This window comes from Myotis brandtii, unplaced genomic scaffold (assembly GCF_000412655.1).
Source record: "Myotis brandtii unplaced genomic scaffold, ASM41265v1 scaffold247, whole genome shotgun sequence".
Classification (NCBI taxonomy): Eukaryota; Metazoa; Chordata; class Mammalia; order Chiroptera; family Vespertilionidae; genus Myotis; species Myotis brandtii.
This window is the reverse complement of record NW_005359352.1, coordinates 2,759,155-2,771,154: the sequence shown is the minus strand read 5'-3', so window position 1 is coordinate 2,771,154 and position 12,000 is coordinate 2,759,155. Positions and strand designations below refer to the sequence as shown.

Genomic DNA, 12,000 nt, shown 5'->3' with positions numbered 1-12,000 from the left:
CCCCCGCCCCCCGCCTCCTGCTGTCGTTTTAAAAGTCCTAGAAACACTGAGGGGAATTAACACAGACATCTCGGTGTATTCTGAACATTATGGGTCCAGAATGGTCCCCCTGACTTCTGCCCACAGTCTCTGTCCCCGGGGTCTTCTTGACCCAGGCAATGGAACCCATACATCCAGTTGCTCATCTCAGAAACTCAGGGTCACCATTCATCCTCCCTTCCTTTCAATCCCCACATCAATAATTCTTCGTGACTTTATCTCAAAAATCCGTATTAAATTGTTTTTCTTCATCGACACACCTCGGCCTAAGCTACACCACCTCACCTGACAAATGAAGCCCCTTGCTAATTGGCTCCCACTGCTCCTCCACCCCTGTAAGCACCACACCTCCAGGCTGTGACCAAACATGAGGAACCCCTGGGGTCACAGATCCTTGCTCCGGGCAGAGTGCTAGGTGCCCCCCCCCTGCCCCCCGCAGCAGGAGCCTGAGGCAGCGTGGCCGCCGGGTCAGCTGCTGACCGCCCTCATGGGTGCAGTGACGTGTCCCTGGTGTCATTCCCGTGAATTCTCTGGGTTCCTAGTATCCACAGCTTGCAGCTTAACAGATGGTTTTCAAGGGAGACGTGCAGCTGTGTCTAGCCAAAATCTTTCATAACAACCGCCCCCCTCTTCCCGCTGCCACCCGGGTGCCTGCGAACAGGACGGTGCTCGGACTGCAGAGTCGCTCTTCCTGACCAGGGAGCTGTGCACGAGCACTCAGGCCTCCTGAGGGTCATTTCACGCAGTTGCTCTGTCCCTCTCGCTCTCGCCTCAACCTTCCTTCACATCCATCTTTTTTTAAAAAATATATTTTATTGATTTTTTACAGAGAGGAAGGGAGAGGGATAGAGAGTTAGAAACATCGATGAGAAAGAAACATCGATCAGCTGCCTCCTGCACACCCCCTACTGGGGACATGCCCGCAACCAAGGTACATGCCCTTGACTGGAATCGAACCTGGGACCCTTGAGTCCGCAGGCCGACGCTCTATCCACTGAGCAACACCGGTCAGGGCCCTCACATCCATCTTATTTGTAGATTTTGTTTGCCAGACCATAGTATTGCATCTTTGTGTCAACTTTGAAGAACAGTTAAAGAGAAGACAAATTAAAATAACATGAGTGATACAAATTACATTTTATTAAGCAATTAAATGATTTCTGTGCTCCAAGTCACACTGATCATATCTATTTTCTTAGGGACCTTGTTCTAATATGTTCCCGACAATCACTGCTAAATTACAATGGGGATCCCGTGACATTGCCTATTATTTTCTTATCAATTATCATCTCTGGCAGAAATAGAAAAGGTCCCATGCCGGCTCCCGCCACTCCCCGCCATCTTCCCTGAGCTTTGAGATCATCCGACCCCAGGCCCTCGCCATCCCACAGCTTCCAGCTCAGAGCCTCCCTTGCGCGGCATTTGTCCCCGTCTGACCCCATTTCTCACTCATCGTTCTTGAGCTCACCCCAATGGCAGCCTCTGGAACTCAGGGCCAGAGCTGCAAAGTTCTGAGGCCCCTACCCCACCCCGCGCATTCCCTCCTGGCCTGCACCGGGGCAGCCCCTCTCGTGGAGCATGTGGGACACCTCTCCTCTGCTCCTCCTCCACACGCCCTCATTTTCCCTCCAACCCTCCAGCCTGAGTCTCAGCTCATCCAAGACTCAGAAGCCCCGGTGTTGCCCAAACCCGCCCCACACTCCTTGGAGATCTTTGCTCCCGGCTCAGGGTCACGACTTGCAATACCCCCCCAACAGCCTGAATGAGTTCTGCACCTAGGCTACCAACCCCACCACCATCACCTGACTCCAACAATGCACACTCCAGAGCTCTGCCCGTGGCACCATGGCGGGCAACAGCAGGCTTGCAGGAGAACCCAGAGCAGCCCGCAGGCTCTGCCAGGCCCTGCCGCTCGTGCAGCTGCAACCAAGCAGCTCTGGCATTTCAGACCTTCTCTCAGAAGGGGCTCCAACTCTCCTCCAGACACTCACGCTGATACTACACATGGATCCACTGCCCGGAGGGCCAGCCTAGCCTTCCTCCCCCAGAGCCGAGCCCAGCGTCCTTTAGAGACTGGCGCTTTAAAAGGATCGGTGTCTAGTCACTTTAAAAATAATTCAGCTCACAACCAGGACTCAGTGTTCCCATCCCTCTCCCCCCACCGCTATTTTGGGACACAGCCCTGTTATCACTGAGCAGAATGACACTCACAGCAGGTACACTGACACACGGAGACTCGCTGGATCGGCTCACTAATTGGATCTCTGCACTTGCCAGGATGATGGCACAGGTAGGTGGTGCTGAGACCTGTGAGTTCAGAACCCTACTTGCCGCCCATTTCCTGTAAATGAAGGCCACTGGCAGCTTCAGGGCACGGCACGCGGTAACGCACCACCCAGCCCGACAGAAGGAATGCCACTTTGAACAAGAACACTGGTAACACATAAAGGAAACAGAAGAACCCAAGGTGGATGCAAGAAGCTCCCCAGCACTCATGAGCGTTGCACATGCAAATCTCCCGTGAAACGACGGGAGGCTGCCCTCATCCATCACTGCACCGCACTGCGTCAGCGTCCCTCCTGGAAGTGCTGAAGCAGCGGCCTTGAGCGAGGAGGCTCCCGCAGAGCCGTGCGGGGCAAGCACAGAACCACAAGGTTGAATAATTCAGAGATCAGCGCGCCACCCACCTGCCTGTGAGGCTCAGGATCAGCAAGAGCACATGAACACCAGGCCTCCTGGCTCCTGACACTCCATATAATATTTCGTATATAACAACAGACTTACATATTTATATCCACATGTAATTACATATTTATATATATACAGGTGACAGTAATATATTTACATGTAAATGTATTTGTATTTTATTTGTGCATATATCTGTATATATCTACATTTATGTATAATGCATTTATGTTATAGTATTTACATATAAAATACATATATAAATACATTATACACACATCATATGTACTGTAAGCCCATGTGGAGCAGACACAATAGTAACAATATGTACAGTCTGCACAGGGCCCTGGAGACATGGTAGAGACACGCCCTCGCAGTTAAGGACGTTGGCTCGGCAGTTAAAATGCCTGCCTCGGGGAGAATCCCACCTGTGTCATTTACTAACTGTAACGCTGGACACATTATTTATATTCTGCTCATCAGTTTCCTCTAATACAAATTATGGGTCAGAATAGTACCAATTTACTGGGAGTTTTGAAGACTAAATGGTATATGCTGAGTGGCACTTTTCTAACCAAGCTTGATACCTAGCGGATACTTAATATTTGGCTACTATTTTCATCATTTGTCATCTATGTTCTTTTCATGTGACCCACCTCATGTGATCTATATAAAGCCCTTTGATTACTACCTTTTGGAAAAGGAAATTAAGACTTTGATGGGATTTGCCCAAAGGCACACAAATGGTTACCGGCTGTGCCAGGACGAACCTAATGGCACTTGTTAGCTGTTTTAAATACATTTGTTGCAAAGGGTCAGCAGCATCGATTTATAAAGCTGGTGCCATTCCAGCAGATTTCTCCTTCTGGAGGCATGGTAAGCTTTTCTTTAGAACAGTCGCCATCAGAGCGCAATTCATGGAGCTTTCCGGGAAGCAGGTACTGGTTTTAAGTCAAGTCTAGCATGGCAGTGGGTGCAAAGGTGGCTCTTGTTGGGCTCCAGTCTGAGGAAGCAGGGCTTCCTGGGGTGCCAGCCGCAGACGCCCCAGTGCTCACGGCTCACCAACCACAGGGGCTGATTGGGACACACTAGGACAGAAAATGCCCTAAACCAAAACCTTGTTCTATGGCACTTCTCTCTCTCCAACAAGAGGCAAGGCCTGTAAGTGCTTCCTAACCGAGGATGCTGAAAGGAGGCAGGCTGTTGTGGACACATGGCTCAGTGGGAGTCAGCAGGAAGCCTGGAGAGCGAAGGTGGTGGGACTGGGCCACCTTCAGCTGGTGCTGAGTGATGGCAGTTGGTGCCACAGGCCCTCCTCCTGAGCATTTCTGGTTCTGAGTTGCATTCTAAAGACAGGACCACAGAAGAGCAGTCTAGGGATCCCCAGTCTGAACAACTGCACGATGGCAGCTGGACAGGAACCGATGGTTGAATGCATGGCGCTGGGCATTGGAGACAGACAGGTGGGCTGAGGAGTGGAGGCAGGTGGCCTCCCGATGGGGACAGAGACAGGTACCCATCCCTGAGTAAACCACCCTGCTGTGACCCCACCTGAGAGAGCGCCGAGACAGACCATCCCCTATCCTCTCCCCTGTGGGCCCCAGGAGCACACAGCACACATCACACCTCCCCACACCAGACCCAAGTCACTAGGCAGTAAGTCCTTTGTCCTAAGGTGCAGCTGCACACGCCACATGCCCGCTGCACCGAGTGCCCGCTGTCCATATACTTGTGCCTCGCTTCTTCCAATCTCTGGGTTTTGTATTTCTCTTCTACCTAGTAAGCCACTTACAGGTTTGTCCATCTAATGAACTCATTTTCAAGGTCCAGTTCTGAGGTCGCCTCCCCTTCAAAGGCACCTTTGACCCCTCTAGTCAGAGGTAAGGTCTCCTTTGGGTTCTCCTACCTCATCTCACCCAGACCTCTGCGGATGCAGCGAGAGGTGACGGAGCCCCTCCCAGGGCAGGAGCGCACTCTGGAATATAGAAGGGAAAGGGCTTCCAGGTCTCACGCCTTAGGCGTGTTCCGTCTGTGAATTCTTTGAGGGCAATGACCACAGCTTCTTCATTTGTTACCTCCAGAGACTAGAAGAGTTCCTGGCACAAAATACGTACTCAAAAGTGTGGAATGAATGAGAAACTGATGCAAAGTGATTAATGTACATTTACTCCTTGGTCTCTGTGACAGGAAAAGGTAGCTGTGATCAAAGCCTTTTTGCTGTGTAATTTTTGTCATATCTTATTCGAATGGTAACTTCTGAATCTTTATATGCAGCTTGGAAACAGATTGGATTAACAACTAAAATCTGAAGACTACTTGGAATTAGTAGGTGGTGTCAAATTTGGACCCTAAATAAAGTTCATTTCTGTCCTGCTGTCGACCACCCCAGTCTGCTCCAGGTACTGTCCTGGCTACTTATCACGACGTCTTCTTAGGACAGTCACTTAAATCCTCCAATCTTCCCGTGACCGACCCCTAAAGTAGGAAGAGGTGTCACTCAGACTCACAGGTTTGGGGACGGCAGTGCATGCCTGGAGCTGGTGCATGTGGCAGGGTGCAGTCACCGATAGCTCTCATTATACCCACACGACACAGTCCTGTGCCTCCCTGGTCATTCGTGCTGACTGCGGTCTTGGGGGATGCCTCACATGAAGTATTTGTATCCTAGTTACTCATTAAGAGCAACGAACTCCTAAATGCCAAAGAAGCTTACACTTGATGGCAGAGATCATGTGAAACAGTCCTGACACCTGGGCTTTCTACTAAGGAATTACTTCTGGAGATGAGAAGCCTTCGAAAGGCTGAGTTTTAAGAAATTAAAAAGAAACTGTATCTTCATCCTCAGGGCAGATTTCATAAAACTCTGTATTTAACATTCTTATATAATTACTTATTGTTCACCAGACCAGGCTCAGAAAAATTCATTAAAAAAATCTGATTTTCTTTCAAACTGAAAAATTTTCAGAATTAGTTAAGTATGGTCCATGTTCAAATTGGATAGGGAAATTTACTACTATAAAGTATAAAATCCTCTATTTCGATTTCATTAAGAAACGCTGCCATGCAATCTATAGATTCAATGCAATCCTCATCAAAATCCCAATGTCAATTTTGTGGAAACAGAAAGATCCATCCTAAAATTCATATGGAATTTCAAGGGACGGTCCCCAAAAGGTAAAACAATCTTGAAGAGTAAGAGCAAAGTTGGAAGTTTTATACTTCCTGGGTTTGAAACTTACTACAAGGCTATGGTAATCAGAATTGTGTGGCACTGGCATAAAAACAGACCCACAGAGCAATGGAACAGAAAGCCTACAAATAAACCCTTGCATATCTAGCCCAATGATTTTCAATAAGGGCACCAAGACCATTCAATAGGGAAAGGACAGTCTTTTCAACAAATGGTGTTGAGAAAACTGGGTGTCTACATACAAAGAATGAAGTTTGACCCTTAAGTTACATCATCCTATACAATAAAAGGGTAATATGCAAATTGACCCTAAAGGCGGAATGATCAGTCGCTATGACATGCACTGACCACCAGGGGACAGACACTGAATGCAGGAGCTGCCCCCTGGTGGTCAGTGCACTTCCACAGAGGGAGCACCTCTCAGCCAGAAGCCTGCTCATGGCTGGCCAGTGCAGTGGCAGTTGCGGAAGCCTCTCCTGCCTCCGTGGCAGCGCTAAGGATGTCCGACTAATGGCTTAGGCCCACGGGCCTAAGCCATTAGTTGGACATCCCCTGAGGGATCCGGGCTGCCAGAGGGATGTCTGACTGCCAGCTTAGGCCCAATCCCCCCCCGAGGGGTCCCAGACTGTGAGAGGGCACAGGCTGGACTGAGGGACACCCCCCCCCCGCCAAGTGCATGAATTTTTGTGCACCAGGCCTCTAGTCTATCCTATCTAATAAAAGAGTGATATATAAATTAACCATCACTCTATGACAAAGATGGTGGCACCCATAGCCACAAAGATGGCAGTGCCCATAGCCACAAAGATGGTGGTGCCGGCCGGAGCCACGGAGCTGGCGGGACACTTGGCTTCCTTTGGGCTTAACGCTTGGCTTCCTTTGGGCAGGATGCTTGGCTTCCTGCAAGTTCCAGCAGGTCGCTGAGGGCTGGCCTCTGGTGGCAACCACAGAGCTGGCTGGAGTTGGCAGGAGGTGGCTCCAGCCCAGAGCGAAAGCGGAAGGCGGCTCCGACCTGGAGCGAAGGCGGAAGGTGGCGGCCAGAGTGAAGGCCCGGGTCCTGGGTGCCGGCGGGAAGCTGGTGCCAGCAGCCAGGGGAAGGAAGACCTATTCTTGCATGAATCTTCATGCATTGGGCCTCTAGTATATATACATTAATTCTCCTATATAATAAAAGCCTAATACGCTAAGTGTCCAGTCAACCAGTTGGCCGTTCAACCAATCAAAGCATAATATGCTAATGATATGCTAAGGCTGCTCAACTGCTCGCTATGTCGTGCAATGACCACCAGGGGGCAGACATATGACCCGTCGACCAGTAGCTGACGTGCACTGATCTCCAGGGGGCAGACGCTCCGACCAGTAGGTTAGCTTGATGCTGGAGTCTGGCTGATCGGGACTGGGCGAGACAGGCCAGACATTCCCTGGAGCCTTCCCATGATCCCTCCCTGACTGGCCAACCTCCCGTGTCCCTCCCTGGCCCCGATCGTGCACTGGTGGGTTCCTCGTCCTGGCCTGTGCCCTCTTGCAATCCGGGACCCCTCGGGGGATGTCAGAGAGCCAGTTTCAGCCCGATCCTGCAGGCCAGGCCGAGGAACCCCACTGGTGCACAAATTTGTACACCAGGCCTCTAATCCTATATAATAAAAGCGTAATATGCAAAGTGACCGAATGGTGGAATGACCCAGTTGCTATGATGCGCACTGACCACCAGGGGGCAGACGCTCAATGCAGGAGCTGTCCCCTGGTGGTCAGTGTGCCCCCACAGCAGGAGTGCCGCTCAGCTGACTGACCCGTCCCGGTGGCAGCCACTCACTCCCTCAGTAGTCCTGCAGGTCCAATCTCCGGAGAATGGGTCAGGCACTGATGGACTGGCGCCACCGGCACGATCCCAACAGTGCCACTGGCCTCCTGGAAGTTGGCCTCGGGCACCACGGCTGCTTCCCCTCCCTAGATGCTCCGCAAGGAAGAAACAATATAAACGTGGCCGCCAAGTGGCTCCCGACAACCAGCGTGAACATCAGGGGGACAGATCCAGATCCCAGGCTGGCAAGGGTGTCCTACCACCTGCGGGAGGGCCGATCGCATCCCGGCAGCGCCCCCCCCCTCCCCCCGCTCCTTGGGACGGTCGCCAGACACAGGACTCACAGCTGGCGAGCACCACTATGGCGGAGCAAGCCTCTCCTGATCAGGCAGGCGCAGTGGGGCCGGGATGAGCAGGAGCAGAGGCAGGAGTGGCAGGCTGCGGTTTCGGCTCAATCCCTGCAGGCCATGCCGAGGGACCCCACCCATGCACGAATTCATGCACCGGGTCTCTAGTATAAATATAACAGCTAATAATTAACTCAAAATAGATCACACCATAATGTGAAAGCTAAAATTATAAAACTCTTACAAGAAAATATAGAGGAGAATCTTCATGGCACTGGACTGGGCAGCGATTTGTTGAATGTGACACCAAAAGCACAGACAACAAAATAAAACTAGACCCACTGGACTGCGTCAAAATTAACAATTTTGTGCATCAGTGGACACTACCATTGAATGAAAAGGCAAATCATGCAATGGGAGAAAATACTTATAAATCATATATCTGATGAGGGGTTAATATGCAGTATATATATAAAAACCCTACAGCTCAACAACAACAATAAAACAACTCAATTAAGGCAAAGGACTTGAGCACAAAGTTATCCAAAGAAGACACAGAAATGGCCAAAAAGCATGTGAAAGAAAAGATGTTCAACATCACGAATCATCAGGGAAATGCAAATCAAAACCATGTGAGGTACCAATTTACACCCATTAGGATAGCTATTAAATGCAAAACAAAACAGAAAACAACAAGTGTTGGTGAGGATGTGAAGAAATTGGAAGCCTTGTACACTGTTGGTGAAAATGTAAAATGGTACAGCCACTATGGAAAACAGTATGGCAGTTCCTTAAAAAATTAACAATAGAATTACCACATGATCAAGCAATTCCACTTCTAGATATATACTCAGTCCTGAAAGCAGGGACTCAAACTGAAAACAGGTATCCGTACATCATGTTCACAGCAGTGTGATTCTAAATAGCTATTAGGTGGAAGCAACCCAAGTGTGCATGGACAGATGACTAGACAAACAAAATATGGTCCATCCAGGCAATGGAATGCTATCAGCCTTTAAAAGGAAGGACATGCTGACACATGCAATAACATGGGTGAACCCTGAAGATATACTAAGTGAAATAAGGCAATCACAAAAACACAAATACTGTATGATTCCACTCACATAAAGTCCCTAGAATTGTCAGATTCATGGAGAAAGAAAGTAGAATGGAGGCTGCCAGAATATGGAGGAGTAGGCAATATGGAGTGACTGCTTAATGGGGAAGAATGACATTTTGGAAGATAAGAAAGTTCTAGAGATAGATGTTGGTGATGGTCACACAGCTACTACTGGACTGTACACATAAAAATGATTAAAATGGTATATTTTGTGTTATACATGTTTTACTACAACTTAAACAATTCTTCAACCAACACCTTAATAACCTGAAGTTTTGCAAGGAGCACAGCTCCCAAGTTCTACAGTGGCACCAAGGGAGGTTTATCAACAGTGACTGACAGCAGCCTGTGAAGACTTATGCTATGCAAACACAGCCCTAATTAAAGACTGATGGGTTTCCTTAACGATAACATGTTCCCTAAAGAGAACTAAGTGTAGAAACAGAGACCTGATTTTAGAGGGGCTTCTGTACAATGGCCAGAGGGTGAACAGACCTACCCCTAAGGCTTCCTGTGAAGTTATTTCTGGGTGACGCCATTGGATAACAGAAGGCTACCTGAGTCTGTGTTTAGAAATGGATTACAAAATCTGACTTTATGTTGAGTTTATTTATTAAAACTAAGGGGTATTGTGCTCTTTGGCAAATAAAAACCCACCATTTGCAAACCCACCTTTACGTTTTTTCAAAGTACGATATTTCAAGGTAAACAGACCAGACATGTGTCTGCATGTAAGCCTGGAGCAGGACACGGGGCCTTACCTTTACGTGTCTCCTCGGGGAGCCATACGGAGGTGGGACCCACCAGAACCTTTCTTGACGGGATGTTGTTGGTAATTTGAGAGAGAGAAACACTTGATTGGATTCGATAGCTACATTTTTGTCTCTTCCACCAGATGTGGGTCACTCTAGAGAAAAATAAAGGGTAGAGAAATGGGGTTGATATTCATAATGAAACAAAATTCCTACATTGGGGCAGTGAGTCTCAGGGAGGTTTGCACTTGAAGACAGTGGCATCGGAATAAGCAGGCTGAGTGGACAGACCCACACAGATGCCACAGGGAGGGGCGGTGGAGACACCACCTCGAATCACACCAATTCATTTCTGATAAATGATTCATTATAGAAAACTCCTTTAGAAAACTAAGTCACTGTGATATAAAAACTACACAAAACTGTAAACATATTCTTATAAATCTAGGTGTAGGAGTTATTTTGTGATTGAGTCTAGGAAGAATGAAATATTTAGAGGATAATTAGAGAAGCATATGTATGTGTCTGTACATACACACACAGCTTGTATCACCAGCAGGCTGCCGTACGTGTCTTTATTTTTGTTTCTCTACTATGAAGACAATAAGTAAGCTGCAGCCCTTTCCATCAAAAGACTTTAGAGCAGTGGTTCTCAACCTTCCTAATGCCACGACCCTTTAATACAGTTCCTCATGTTGTGGTGACTCCCAATTTCATTGTTACAAATTGAACATAATTAAAGCATAGTGATTAATCACAAAAACAATATGTAATTATACATGTGTTTTCCGATGGTCTTAGGCAACCCCTGTGAAAGTGTTGTTCGACCCCCAAAGGGGTCGCGACCCACAGGTTGAGAACCGCTGTTTTAGAGCATGTTAGTTGCTAACTTAAAAAAATACCTCAATAATTTAAATTTTTATTTGTTAAAACTATAAAGCATTGGGGCTAAAGAAAAACAGATTTGCTATTTCCCTTCCTTCTTTCACTCCCTCTTTTTTCCCACCTTTGCTTTTCCTCTAAATTTGTTTCCAAATGATGAGACAGAATTCCACAGGCTGATACATGTAAGTACTTCTCCATATATATTATAACTGGGTTATCTTTATTCTCATTATGTTACAAACCTTTGATATAATTTTCATTATTATTGTTTTTAAATTTATCTTTATTGTTGAAAGTATTACAGATATCCCCTTTCCCATTTATCCCCTGTACCCACTTATTTTTTTAATTTATATATATTTGTAATAAAATATTTTTATTGATTTTTAAAGAGAGAGGAAGAGAGAGGGAGGGAGAGAGAGAGAGAGAGAGAGAGAGAGGCAAAGAAACATCATTGGCTGCTTCCTGTGTGCCCCCTACTGGGGATTAAACCTGCGACCCAGGCATGTGCCCTGACGGGGAATCAAACCATCAACCTCTCGGTGCATGAGATGACGCCCAACCAACTGAGCCACACTGGCCAGGGCTTAATTCATATTTTAAATATCAGAGAAACAGGTGACCTGCAATACAAGAAATCGGAGCTGCTAGGGAGAATTTCCAGGCGAATGTACTGCTTGCTAATGTGTATTTATTTTCAGTGTTTCTTGCGCTTCCTGTTCTCACTAATGGCTCATGGTGAACACAGGCTCAGACAGCGCCTGGCTCTGCACTAAAGAGCGTTCAGCAATGCTGAGTGGCCATGAGAGCCGCGTGGCCCAAGGGGCGAGCTGAGGGACAGGCTCTGAGCACCCACTGGCCTCTGGTTACCACCCAAACCCCACCAGCTAGAATCCCACCTGCAGGCCCTCAAAGCGGTTCTGATGGAAACAAAAATTTATTTTACCAGCTTTAAATGTAGGCATCGAAACAGCTGTGTTTAGCAGCTCTGTTAACATAGACCCTCTGCAACAGCCCTGAAAACCCCTGGGAAATTGGTCAACAGCTGCAGGAACACACTGTCAGCAGGGAGGAGCACCTGTCAGTCAGCAAAGGCGAGGTCACCTGAAGGAAGGCGGGAGGAGGAGGCTGCTGCTCCAAGGAGAAAACTCAGGAGGCATCTCTCCCCCTGCCCCCGCCGC

The 12,000-nt window shown here is 48.0% G+C and overlaps 1 protein-coding gene across 13 annotated transcripts in view; it reads right to left on the bottom strand.

Annotated features, from left to right (window-relative positions):
• Nucleotides 1-12,000, bottom strand: part of MYT1L (myelin transcription factor 1-like) — a 305,434-nt gene that overhangs the window by 107,957 nt on the left and 185,477 nt on the right. For all 13 annotated transcript variants that reach the window (XM_014540575.1, XM_005867251.2, XM_014540567.1 and 10 more), the window contains one exon: nt 9,944-10,089. The gene's annotated coding sequence lies outside the window, so the exon portion shown is untranslated. The remainder of the gene's footprint in view (nt 1-9,943; nt 10,090-12,000) is intronic.